The sequence below is a fragment of the Vulpes lagopus genome, chromosome 7, assembly GCF_018345385.1.
Source record: "Vulpes lagopus strain Blue_001 chromosome 7, ASM1834538v1, whole genome shotgun sequence".
Classification (NCBI taxonomy): Eukaryota; Metazoa; Chordata; class Mammalia; order Carnivora; family Canidae; genus Vulpes; species Vulpes lagopus.
Window position 1 is genome coordinate 63,596,229 of NC_054830.1, and position 12,987 is coordinate 63,609,215.

Below are 12,987 nucleotides of genomic sequence, written 5' to 3' on the forward strand. Positions count from 1 at the left end.
TGTCCGCAGGGCTGGTTCCTTCTGGAGGCTCCGGGGGAGAATCTGTTCCTTGCTTCTTTCAACTTCTGGAAAGGGCCAGCAGTCCTTGGCATGTGGCCACATCACTTCAATCTCTGGTCACTCTGCCTTCTCGTCTCCTGCAGTCAAATCATCCTCTGCCTCCCTTTTATAAGGTCACTTGTGATTGCATCCAGGATAATCTCCTGATGACGCAATCCTTACTTTAAGCACATCTGCAGAGTCCCTTTTGCCATATAAGGTAACATATATAGGTTCTGGGGAATTAGGTCATGGCCGTCTTTGGGGTTAGGGGGAGCGTTAATCAGCCTACCATAGTCCTCCTGCCCACTTATGAAGTGAGTATTCTCACCCGGGTTTTACAGTCAGCGACACAGATGGGGCTCACAGCCCTGAAGGAATTTGAAACACTTTACACACTAATAAATGGCAGAACTGGGATCAAACCCAAGTCTGTCCAGTTTCAAATGATAGGCTTCTTTTGTTATGCCACCGAACTCATAAAACTGATGAAATAATACTCCATATAGACAGTTTCCACAGCAGAAACCAAGAAAACCAATATTTCGCATGGGGAGACCCTCTGTCACACTGCTTATGTACTGGTTATGTGACTTTAAGCAAGTTTCTTGATTTCTCTTCACCTCAGTCTCACCCCGGTAATGTAGGGGGAACCTAGGTGTGAGAACAGAAGTAATGGTCATTGGGGTCGTTGGGTGGCTCAGCAGTTGAGCATCTGCCTTCGGCTCAGGGCATGATCCCGGGGTCCTGGGATTTAGTCCCACATCGGGCTCCCCACAGGGAGCCTTCTTCTCCCTCTGCCTATGTTTGTGCTTCTCTCTCTGTTTCTCTCATGAGTAAATAAATAAAATATTAAAAAAAGAACATTCATTAATGCCTTATGATGTTATTAGTAAATATATGTCGGTATATTTCTCTTCCACTCTCTTCCTTCATCTTTAAACCAACACTGAAAGGTACTACAGGTAGCAATTTTTATCTGTCTCACTAATGGGAAATCTGGATTTCAAAGAACAGACATGATTTCCTCGAGGTAATTCACCTTTTAATAGTCAAGCTGATGAAACCCCAAACTATGCCTCTTGATGAAACCTCTTCATCATCTAGCCAATCGGTTAGTCAGTCATTTCATGGAAATGCTAACTGACTTCCCAGTGCTTTGGGATGGAAAGCAGAATTCTTGTCCTGGAGGAGCTCTCACAATCCCAATGGGGAAATTGATGAGTAAATCAGTGATAACGATAAAGTCTCTAATCATCTAATAAATGATTCCAAGAAAGTTGGGTGTTTTTTTGTTTTTGTTTTTGTTTTTGTTTTGTTTTGTTTTGTTTTGTTTTTGTTATTTCCCTCCAAAATCTAATGTGGGTCTATGGCATTTTAAGAACCATAATGTGCGGGATGATATCACCATAATTAATGAGTGGTATGGCATAGGAACCAACATGAACAAATGCTGGTTATAGACATATCTGTTAATAAGCAGAGGAAAGGTATGGTGCCTGCCCTCAGTCTTCATCGTCTAATAGGATAAAATATACAATGTGCTAAAAATGAAAAATGAAAGTCTAGATGGGAAGAGAAGCCCTTCTCTCTTGATGTTAGCTCATGGAAATGTTCTTGGAAGCACTATGAAGTAAAACTTAAGAAATAGTACAGGAATTTGTCTTGTGGACAAAGTGGGAGAAAGGTTGTTCGAGGGACAGGGAATTGAATATGCAAAGTCTCAGGGCCCTCAAAAACTATTTCTTTGATTTTTTTTTTTTTGAAAAAATTTAAGTTGCTAAGATCATAGGTGTGGCTTGTTTGGTAACCAGGACACTCAAAGCCAAGGAAAGGCAGGGATTTGCCCAAAGTCACACAGTAAGTCGATGTGCATCAGGACCTGAATCCATGCTAGGCCAAAGCTCCATCCACTCTGCTATACTGACCAGAAAATCTTCCTAGTGGTTGGATTATGCAGCTGATTTGATTTGTGCTATTCCATCACACAGGAAAGTTCTCCTCTGGCTTGCGACTCATTCAATGATGCCTTTGAGGTTTTTTTTGTCCTTTGTTGTCTCAGGGAAAATGAGAAGAGATGGAGAAGAGCACTGAACAAAGAAAGACTTGCAGGCAGCAAGTTTGGGGAACCTTGCCTCTAAACAAATGCATCTCATTGAATGACTAGCCCATTGTGTTGGGTCAAAGCTCCTTCATTGCTTTGGGAGAGATTTCTGGCAATTGTAGAGCCATGTGGGATTTCTGGACAGAAGTGAGCACACTAAACGAATCCCAAGAAGAGGAGGAGGTTGGAAACAGTAAAGGAGTGGCTAAGCAGGAGGGAAACAAGGGGTCCTGTGGGAAGGAGGTGCCAGGATTCTCCAGGAAATAGATGCTTGACTGTCTCAGATACTGCTAGTCCTGGCCAACCTTCTACTCCCTGGCTGGTCTATCTGAAAAACAAAAGAAGTATTGCATTTCACAGACCTTCAAGGAAATGAGAATGATCTCACCTGAGGCAAAACCTCATGCTCCCTCTGGCCTCCAAACCACAGCCTCCACCAGCAGCCGGTGAGGGAGGATCACAAACAGGCAACAACATCGGTCTTTGGCACAGAGCCCCATGCAGAGGTGGTGTTTACAAGCATTCACTCTACCCTCTCACGTGGAAAAAAGCTCTTATAGTATCAAGAAGGACAAGACCATAGAGATTGGATGCCAAGAGGTGTGGCCTCTGCCAAACAGGAGGATGAATGGTTATTAATTCTATAAACATGCTTTGCTGTAATGTCTAGGGTGGAAGCCACCATGGTGGCTTTGGACAAGTCACTTCTCCTCTGTGAGTCCCCTTTCCTCATCTGTGCAATGGATGTGTTGGACACAATAATCTCGTTCCCGTCTCATGTTCTATGAATGAGAAAGGAAGATTTTTAGTGATAAAGCACAGCATGTCAAACATTCACGTGTTCCTCCATTAGCGTATTCATTCAGTGAACATTTGCCGAGTGTCGGCAATACCCAAGGCTCTGTGCTAGGCACAGGTGTGATCCCTGTCCTCTGGAAGTCTGGAGTGTAGGAGGTAAAAACTAGACATATGTATACCACGTACAGACAACGAATGTCCTAACAGAGTCCCCAAATGCTGCGGTGCATGGAGTCACATCTTAATGGAACATATCTAGAAAGCTCTATGGTAGAGTTAGATCAGAACTGGTTCATAAGCTGATGTGAGGACGCCGAGGTGACGTTTCTAGGTAAAGTAGAGCATTAGCCAAGGTTCAGAGGCTGCAAAAGGCCCAGGGATGGATGGAAAAGAGACCTTGTCTGGGTCCCCCCTGCTCCGCCCCCCCGCCGACTCAAAAACCAAGGTATGCGGAGAAAAGGGAACCCTCTTACACTGTTGGTGGGAATGTGAACTGGTGCAGCCACTCTGGAAAACTGTGTGGAGGTTCCTCAAAGAGTTAAAAATAGACCTGCCCTACGACCCAGCAATTGCACTGTTGGGGATTTACCCCAAAGATTCAGATGCAATGAAACGTCGGGACACCTGCACCCCGATGTTTCTATCAGCAATGGCCACAATAGCCAAACTGTGGAAGGAGCCTCGGTGTCCATCGAAAGATGATGGATAAAGAAGATGTGGTTTATGTATACAATGGAATATTCCTCAGCAATTAGAAACGACAAATACCCACCATTTGCTTCAACGTGGATGGAACTGGAGGGTATTATGCTGAGTGAAATAAGTCAATCGGAGAAGGACAAACAGTGTATGTTGTCATTCATTTGGGGAATATGAATAATAGTGAAAGGGAATATAAAGGAAGGGAAAAGAAATGTTGGGAAATATCAGGAAGGGAGACAGAACATAAAGACTCCTAACTCGGGGAAACGAACTAGGGGTGGTGGAAGGGGAGGAGGGCGGGTGTTGGAGGGGAATGGGTGACGGGCACTGAGGTGGACACTTGACGGGATGAGCACTGGGTGTTTTTCTGTATGTTGGTAAATTAAACACCAATAAAAGAAAAAAAAATAAAAAATAAAAAATAAAATAAATAAATAAAATAAAATAAAATAAAAAAAAAAAAAAAAAACCAAGGTATGGCTTCAAGACGCCGCATGAGTTTTGGAGAAAATTCTTAAAATTCCTCTCTCTTCTAAAGACACGTAAATAAAGCCACTCATCTCTTTTCTGTGTTATCAGAATATACTTTTTTTGGTAGTAAATGAATGCCTCATAATATTCTTGTTTGTTTGTTCCACTGGCCTATTCCTGCCTCAAGGGCCAGCCTGGTGATATTTGGCTTTGTTCTCCCTCTGACTGTCTAAGCCACATGTAGTAGACCCTAGTCAATGGCTGTGGAATAGTAGGAGGATTGGGGGGGTGTGTGTGTAGGGGGTGGGCAGTCAGGTTTGGGACATCCCCAGAAGTCCTATTTCTTACCCAGTTTTCTAGCATGCTTCCTTGTCTCAGTTAAATACACACACAACTGCAAGCATGTACTGATCCCATGTTATTTTTTTTATTTTTATTTATTTATTTTTGATAGTCACACACACACACAGAGAGAGAGAGAGAGAGAGAGAGAGAGAGAGAGGAAGAGACATAGGCAGAGGGAGAAGCAGGCTCCATGCACCGGGAGCCCGACGTGGGATTCGATCCCAGGTCTCCAGGACCGTGCCCTGGGTCAAAGGCAGGCGCCAAACCGCTGCGCCACCCAGGGATCCCCTGATCCCATGTTATATGCGAACACAGCCTCCAGGCCATATGAAATGGACCATACACCGCTCTCTTTTATTCCCTAATGCCGGGAGATAACCTTGGTGGAATCTGGGACACCACGAGGCATGGAAGCATTCGCTACTAGATGAAAGACACAGTCTCATGCTACTGCAGCATACTTTGGCTAAAACACAGAATTAAAAACTTCCAAAACAACCAACATTTGAATCAGCCAAAATGTCCAAAAGTTCAAACGAGCTGTTTTGTGACATGACTATTTATGGGCTTTCTTGCTGTCTGGGAGGGTCACGTAAGCAGAGAATCCTAGAATGCCAGAGCCATAATCAACTGTGGGGATGACCTAACCTCGTCCCACTTTTTCCAGATGGAGAAACTGAGGCCCACTGCAAATAATGAGTATGGGAATTATATCATTCATTATTAAAAATAGGCAGATAGTTGAAGCCTCCATTATTAGCAATGAATTTTTTAAAAACCCAAACCAAACCAAGGATCTCCCCTTTATCTCCTACGGAACAAAGAATTACAGTTTCCACATTCAGAGACAGCAGTGATCTTTGTACAAGCAGTGTTATAATCCAATAGGGCGCAAAACACTGAAATATCCTCTGCCAGTGTTCGTGGGCAATGCTGTGCAGTTGTAGGAAGAACGACGGACTCCAGTGTTGTCATCTGAACGCTTCCCAGGTACACTCCCTAAGTGGACGTAACATTACTTCTCTGAACCTCGATTTCTTCATCTGTCTAATGGGCCCAGGTGTCTGCGGGCAGGTAACGGAACACCATCCCTGAAGTACCTTGCAGCGCGCCTGATACAGACTTCCTAGGGGCGGGTCCAGGGCTGGCCTCAGGTCACAAGATGCCTCGTTTCCCATCGTGGTCACAAACTACGGTGTGCTGTGACCAGCTGACGGGGAGCGCCCTGTCCCAGCTGCTGCCCCCTCCTCAAAGCCTGCGTGTGCCCTGGGGCTGCTCAGCGCATGCTAACCCCGCACCACCGCACCACCGGGTGACTCAAAGCTTGGAAAGAATCCACAGCAGGCTGGAGAGCAAAGGCACAGCTTGTGTCTCAAAGATTGAGACACATTTTCTTTTCTTTTTGCTGGGCACCTTGCTGCACCGGGGAGAAAAGTTTATAGAGAACTTTCCCCAGAAGTGCTGCTTAGAAGACAGGCCCGGGCACAGGGGCCCTGGGGCTGCCCAGGGGAGCCTGGGGGCAGCTGGGCACGGCTCCCTCCTACCCAGGCCCGCCGCCCCACCTGCTGGGAGCTAATCCTGGGTTCCGAAGGGCTTTATCTCCTCTTTCCAGGAACCGGGCTGGCCTGGCTGGCTCTCCAAGGTGCCCCTGAGCAGCTGCCGCCCAGAGCCCGGGCGAGCCCCGGGGCGCCCTTCCAGCCTTGCCTGAGCAGCAGAGCCCGGGCTGCGATCCTGCTCCCCCTCGCTCCTCCCGGGGCTTCGGTCTCACAATCAGAAAATCTGCTTGGGGAGCCGGGCAAAAATCACACCTAGCGAACAGCTGCTCTGGATGGGGGTGGGGGGTGTGGAGAGAGAAGGGGAGGAGGCCGACCGAGGGAAGCTGGAATTCCTACTTTCGCCATAAATTGTATGCAAATGGGTTCCTTTCCTGGCAGGGAGCAGGGAGGGAGTGCGTCTTTCATGAGCTAACCCCGTTCCGCTGGGAGGGCTGTTCCTTTAATTCACCAACTGAAAAAGTAGGAAAGGATGTCTGGAGGCGAGGCGTCCCGTTACAGAGGAAGGAGCTGCTATATAAGCCAGCCAAAGCTGGCTGCGCTGGCCACAGCCTGCCTACTGTCACCGCTCCGGCGCACACACGCCGCCTCTCCTCGCCCAAGGACCCTGCGGCGCGGGGTGACCCTGGGGGCAGCGCACGTGGGAGCCCCGCTGCTCACATCCAGCTACTTCTTCCATGGAGCTGGTCCATTCAAGGATCTAGGTCTGTCCCGACCTCCGGAAAGGTAAGTGTGTTTCACCCCCATCACCTAAGATCCTTAGGGCGCACGGTTTGCATTCCTGGTACCAAAGGGCTTGCGGGGTCATGATTAGACAACTTTGGCTGTGTCTTCGCTGCTGCCAGAATGGGGTATTTGGGATGATGCACCTTGACTCTTCTCCTTGCCCCTTCCCGTCTTGTGGCTTGAGGAATGGGGTGGGGGGTTGTCTTAGTTCTAGGGACAGTAGCACCTGGAAGGAACTTTCTGTAAAGTTTGTATCTCTGTGTTCTTCGCAGGAAAAGTAGGAATTTTCTCTTAACTGTCCCCCGCCCTGCCCCTGGCTGAGTCACCTGTGAATATTTTTGTTTGAGAGTGAGAGTGGTAGGATGATGGGAAGGTGGAGACCGTTCATGCCTCACGCTGGGACAGGTTAGGGACAGGTTGAGAGAGGATTACGCAGAGAACAATAAAATTGTATCTCCAAACAGTGCTCACCTCACAATTTACCAAAGCTTTGTATCCATCCCTTATTCCACGACACGTTCCCTGTGGCAAGACGCAGAAAGGGATGAGGGCTGGAGGACAGGAGGGAGGAGGTGACTGCTAGGGCCAGATGAGCAGCTGCGGAGGACAGGGTGGGAAGGGTGGGCACCAGCTGCCACTCTGGAGGGCGGGGGGGCTCCTGATTCGCCGATCCTTGGGCCGGGTAGGTGTGCATGTCTGGGGAGCTTGAGCCTCTCTTTCATCAGTGGGGACCCGGAGCTCGGGGTCTGACGATAGGGGGTCTGTCATTCTGGTGTCCCCACCACCACCATCAGGATGTTACCCTGATGAGATTATGCAACCCCTATGAGCTTCGGTGTCCACTTCTCTCCAATGAGGATGACAACCTGGGTTGTCATTCCGAGGAGGAAACAGGACACAAAGCATTTGGGAGAGCGAGTGCTCAGTAACCGGAAGTTCAGATAATCATTGTCACTGTCAAACCCTGTCATTGACCTCCTCGGAAGTTATGAGAGGCATCTAGGCAGTCTGGGGCTGGTCCCCCTGTGCACCTCACCCCTGGCCCCCAACCCCCTTCTCTTCATCTCCCCCATCTAAGGGTGTCTCGCTGGGCTGGCAGGTCGGAGGCTTGGCTGTATTTTCTAAGTAGGAGGCTGTTTGGCATAGGTCAGGGGAAAGGGAGCAGCCCGGGGCTGGATGTAAACGTTGAGTTCTGCGTCCAGAATGCACAAGGTTTCGGGCTGGGGCGTTTGCAGATTCATCGTAAAGCCCGATGCTGCTGGTGGGGGGGAGGTTGCTCCTTGGCAATGCTTTCCGTCCAGAGTGAGAGCGGGACAGGGAGCCCCACTTGAAGAATGAATGCCTCTTTTTCATGTTTTGTGGACCTTTCCCCCCCTTTTTTTATGAAGCTTTCCCATATGTGCTTTAGAAATAATAAAACCCGCTCGCTGCCCACCCCCGCCAGCTTCCCGCCTTGCCTTCCCTAAGCCCAACGGAGGACTGGGGGGAGGTTTGTCCGGCGCTAGAGAAACCGGGGGAAAGTTTGCTGGTGTCGTGTGCAGCTGAGCCCATTGCAGTGGATGTGCTTGTGCCCTGAGCATACGTGTGATTCAGGTAGGTGACGGCGTCTGGGGGAAGAAACGCGCGCGCTCCATGAATATGCTCGGTTTTGCTCAGAACAGTGTCATCGGATAAAGGATTAAAAGGGGATATTACCAACTCTACAGTCTGGAAGGATTTTTTTCTCTATGCCTTGTTTGAAAAACCTAGCTTCCCTATCCCATCTTCTACTGACTGACTCCTCTCCCCAAAGAAGTCACTGATCTCCCAGCCCTCGGTTTTGTTGTCTGTGCAGAGAGGATGACGATCTCTATCCCTCAGGGCTCTCGCGACATCCAAAGGAGATAATACAGGGCGGACTCAGTAGCTGACACATGGCAAAGGCTCCATAAATGGAGGTTTTTCTTGGTTTTCTTGCTTATCAATTTATAAGGACTTATCTGAAATTCGTGTTCTAAGACAGGGGTTTTCATATATTTAGCTGAAATATTCCTTAGATGAAATTGATGGCAGGCCTCCAATATGACAGGTAGATGTGGGGCTGCTTTGGTTGAAGTGGGGTGGAGGGTCTGAAACTCACCCCACTCTTCTCCACCCCCAGGGCATTTGCACAGGACCTTAAATGACCTTAAATGACACAGTTAAAAATCATGAAGCCGGGCAGTGCACATTCAGGCTGCGATTTTGCACCTCAGTGGGGGTGTTTGCCCCTCCATGTCCCTCCACCCGTAACAGGAGTCAGTGCAGTTCCCCAAGCAGTACAGTAGACAAGTACATGGGAAGTATGAAATGCTTAACGGAGGACGATTATTTTAATTAATTCTGATGATAACAATAGGCAAAATACATGGAGAGCCCACTTTATGCTACAGCCCCCTTGTGTACATCACCTCGCTAAATATCCACAATACGTCCCTGAGAAACGGACCATGCCTGGTGGTCAAAGATATAGGTTGAAGAGTAGAGAGGATGAATAATTTTTCTAGAGCCCTAGAACACGGGGTGATGGAGCCAGTTTTCAGCCCCAGGTCCCGATGATCCCCAAATCAGAAGCACACTTCCCTGTGTTCCTCCAGAATGCTGCTACTTCTTGCGCTTGCTGCCTTTAGAAGGGGAAAAGGAAAAATAACTCTGACTAACTCTACCCCTCCAGCCAGACTGTGGCCACCCATAAATACAGCAGTAGCCTGATCGTATAACCAGAATGGAATTTGGAAAGGGAATTCAAGCTGACAGAATGAAAAACACGTCCCCCCTAATCCTACCCCTTCTGATGCTCACAGTGAACCAAGAACACCTAGTCCCTCCTTCCCCAGGATTGCCAGAGACACACGGTCGGTCGTGTTTTCTTACAGGGCAAAGTATCTAGCTGACGTCAAGTCCCCCCACACTGAAGTCACGAGAGTTTGAAAAAGTAGAAAGTAGGTAACGAACATTTAGCTCACTCCAAATCCACGGCTCCTCGGGTGCTGATACAACACACACACACACACACACACACACACACACACACACGGTGATATCATGAAGAGCTACCCGTGGAGCACATGCGAGATAGCAGGGCCTGTTGTTATTCTCATCTGATTCTTACCCCAACACGACAAGTTACAAATGGCCCCATTTTATGGACAAAGAACAAGAGCCCAAAGAAGCTAAGTGGCTCAATGAGGGCTTTCCGTAAGTGAGGAGCAGGGGTTGGCTTTGAACCCAAACTTTCTGGCTTAAACTCTACGATTCTTTCCACTGTGCTGCGTTGCTTCCTGAAGGGCAGGGCTGACCTCATATCGAACCTTGAGTGATCTCTTTAGTGATTGGCCAGACGGTGGAGAAGCCCCCGACTGGCATTGGTGTCTATTGACTCTACAGAATAGCCCTGCCTAGATCATTTTTCGTGGTGCTCGGGAAAGGTCAGCTTATAGTGGCACAATTCTCTGCCTGGAAACAGCAAAGTTCAAATTTCAGCTCCGAGAGGGAGAGAAGAAGGACACTAAAGGTAGCCATCAGGTCACTACTGTTGATTTTCATCCCAGGAAAGGAGGCACAGACTTTGCTGGGCTCTGCAGGTTGGAGCTTGGATGGGAAAAGCAGGACCGTACCTGTGTCCGCACCCTCTCTGAGAGCCAGGTGAACCAAGCACCTGGTTTATAAGGGTTGATGGGGCTGAGGGGGTACAGAGTGAATCAGGTTGCCCAGCCCTGGGGCAGCGAACCTCAGCATGATCAGGAAATGATTGTAGGCTCCAAGCTACAAATTCCCCTGAAGTCTTAGACGTGAGGGCTATGGTCCAGTCACTTCTCGCTTTGAGACGATCACAGGGGATTCCCGTGAATCTAAACCCGGCCAGTTTGAACATCTTCAACATGTGGGAAACATGAGATGAAGGCTCTCTTCCAAGGTGGGGAAACCCCATCCAACTCCTGCCATCTCCAGGATTAATTCCATCCAAACAAAGGGCCGCAGTGGCCTGACCTACCACCAAGGGGCTGTGCATACCTTGTGACTCCTTGGTAGAGAAGAGTCTGTGTGCCTCCCTGACTTTAACCCTGGTGACCAGACTTTTATTTCAGTAATGCCCTTAAGTCTAGAATTTTTTGTCCTGTTTCCTTCTCCTTCATCTCGTATTTCTAGCCTCTATCCAGCAACAACCTAATTCAGCACTATCATTGTATCGCTTGACCCTCCATCAAGGAATCAAAGCAAACTGCCCACTCTGAAAGCAGATTGTGTGAGGAAAACCCCTTCCATATTCATTTCTAGTCTATTTGTGGATGGAAGTGAAAAAAAAAAATGCCGAGTTGTCTCTGATCTTTTGAAATTTCCTGAAATTCACAGGTTCTTAATTATGTAGCCAGAGTAACTCGAATAGTTTTGGTTGGTCCTTTAACAACCAAAGGTTGTTTGGTTGGCCTCCACCCCCCACCCCTCCATGAAAAACCATCCTATGTCAAGAGCCAGAGAGATTTGGTAAGCTCTGAAAGTCAACATCTTTCCTTCAGGACTAGCTACTGGTTCACTCTTGCCCTCGAGGCGGTGAGCTGGCTGCTATGAACTTCTGCGTAAACAGGTCCAAAAAGTTCTTCTAGCAGCGGTGTTGGGGTGATTGTAATAGCTAACATTTCCCAACAACTCTACAGGCATTTTGCCTTCGAATTGTCAACCATCCAGCAAGTGTAACTGCCTCCCCTTCAAACACGGGGAATCTGAAGCTCAAAAAGTTTAAGTAGCTTCCCCAAGACCACCCAGATAGTAAATACTGGAGCCAGAGCCCAAACCCAGTTCATGGGCCTGAACATGTGGTTCTAACCATTAGGATAGACGCTCGGCGCCTCAATTGTATTTGTCTTCTGACAACAGAGAGGGCTGGACATCACAAAGCTAGGAAAGAATCAAAAGCTCATCTTTCAGACCCCAGTGCTCTCTTCCACAGGGCAGCCACTGGTAATATCTCTGACTTGCTCCTCCTGATTTCACTTCCTGTGGAAACCATAATTAAATAATTAGTGTGTAGTGGCTAATGTAATGTGTTCCCTCTACTGGGCTCTAGGCAGCCCAGGGTGAAGCCTGGTCCACACCCCGGAGCCCCTCACCAGCCTGAGACCCAAAGCGTGTGCACAGACTAAGCAAGTGCTGCCTGACAAAGCCATGCTTGCCCCACAGGCTGGCTCAAATACCCCAATTCCGAATTCCTACAGAACTTTCTGCTTCCCCCACTGATATCTGTGTATCATAAATACTTTGATGATCACCCCCCACCCCACCGCACCTAACTGCACATCCCTGAGGTCAAGGTCATCCGGCAGGAACTATGTCTCACTGGTGCTCATTTTCCCCAAAGCCTAGCCAGCTGCTGACAGGTGCCAGGCCCTCAGTAGGTTATTGCTGGAGATCCTCTCTGCCGTTCCAAAGGAAATGGAACAATAGCACAGCACTGCCTTGCTTCTGAATTGCGTCTCATGGTTTTTGAAGCATCTTCATAACCTGAATCAATTTTTCTCAAAGTAGGATACACATAAATCCGTAAATGTATAAAATAGCTTTTCTATGCTTCACTCTCAGATGGTCCCAGCAACTATAGATAACCTTACAGGTAAGTAAACGGAGGCCTAGTAAAGCTGTCATTTGCACAAAGTGCAAAGTGATGTCACTCCCGACTCCCACAGCTATGCTCCCTTCACTGTGCCACTGAGCACTCAGGTCTTATTCCCATTTCTCAGATAAGACAGTTCAAGGCAGCAAGCAGGCTGCTTTCTAGAGGACTATTTCATTTTTGAAGGGTTGTTCAGAAGAGAGGGCAACGCCTAACAGATAAGAGAAATAATTGGCAGTAGAATCCCCCCTTTCAGGCAAGGGTCTACTTTGGTGGGGTAGCAGAACTCAAAATTTATCACCTAGGGACATTTTCAGGGACAAGACCATACTTGATAGAAAGAAACATGGCAGGGACTGAATATTGAGTGCAAGTCAGTATAATTTTGGTCTCTAAGGCTACAAATGCAGTATAAAGAAGTCCTGGCTAATAACTGTGTGCTGGGGAACTTTGCTGTAGGCATGGGGTGCATTATGGACACATGCAGCCTCACTGCAGAAAGTGACGCACCACAGCCAGAACAAGAGAGCCTGAAGCAGCACTGGACACTCTACCAGCCAGAGACTCTCCGAAATACTGCATCCAGGGTAGGCACCAAGATACAAAATAACCACCACAGCAGC

General features: G+C 48.1%; 1 protein-coding gene across 5 annotated transcripts in view; it reads left to right on the plus strand.

Moving 5' to 3' along the window:
• Positions 1 to 6,478: 6,478 nt before the first annotated feature.
• Positions 6,479 to 12,987, plus strand: part of TNC (tenascin C) — a 91,632-nt gene continuing 85,123 nt past the window's right edge. For 2 of the 5 annotated variants that reach the window (XM_041762610.1, XM_041762611.1), the window contains exon 1: positions 6,483 to 6,738. The gene's annotated coding sequence lies outside the window, so the exon portion shown is untranslated. Of the gene's footprint in view, positions 6,739 to 12,987 lie in introns of all 5 variants that reach the window. The other 3 variants (XM_041762606.1, XM_041762607.1, XM_041762609.1) reach the window with 3 other exon arrangements.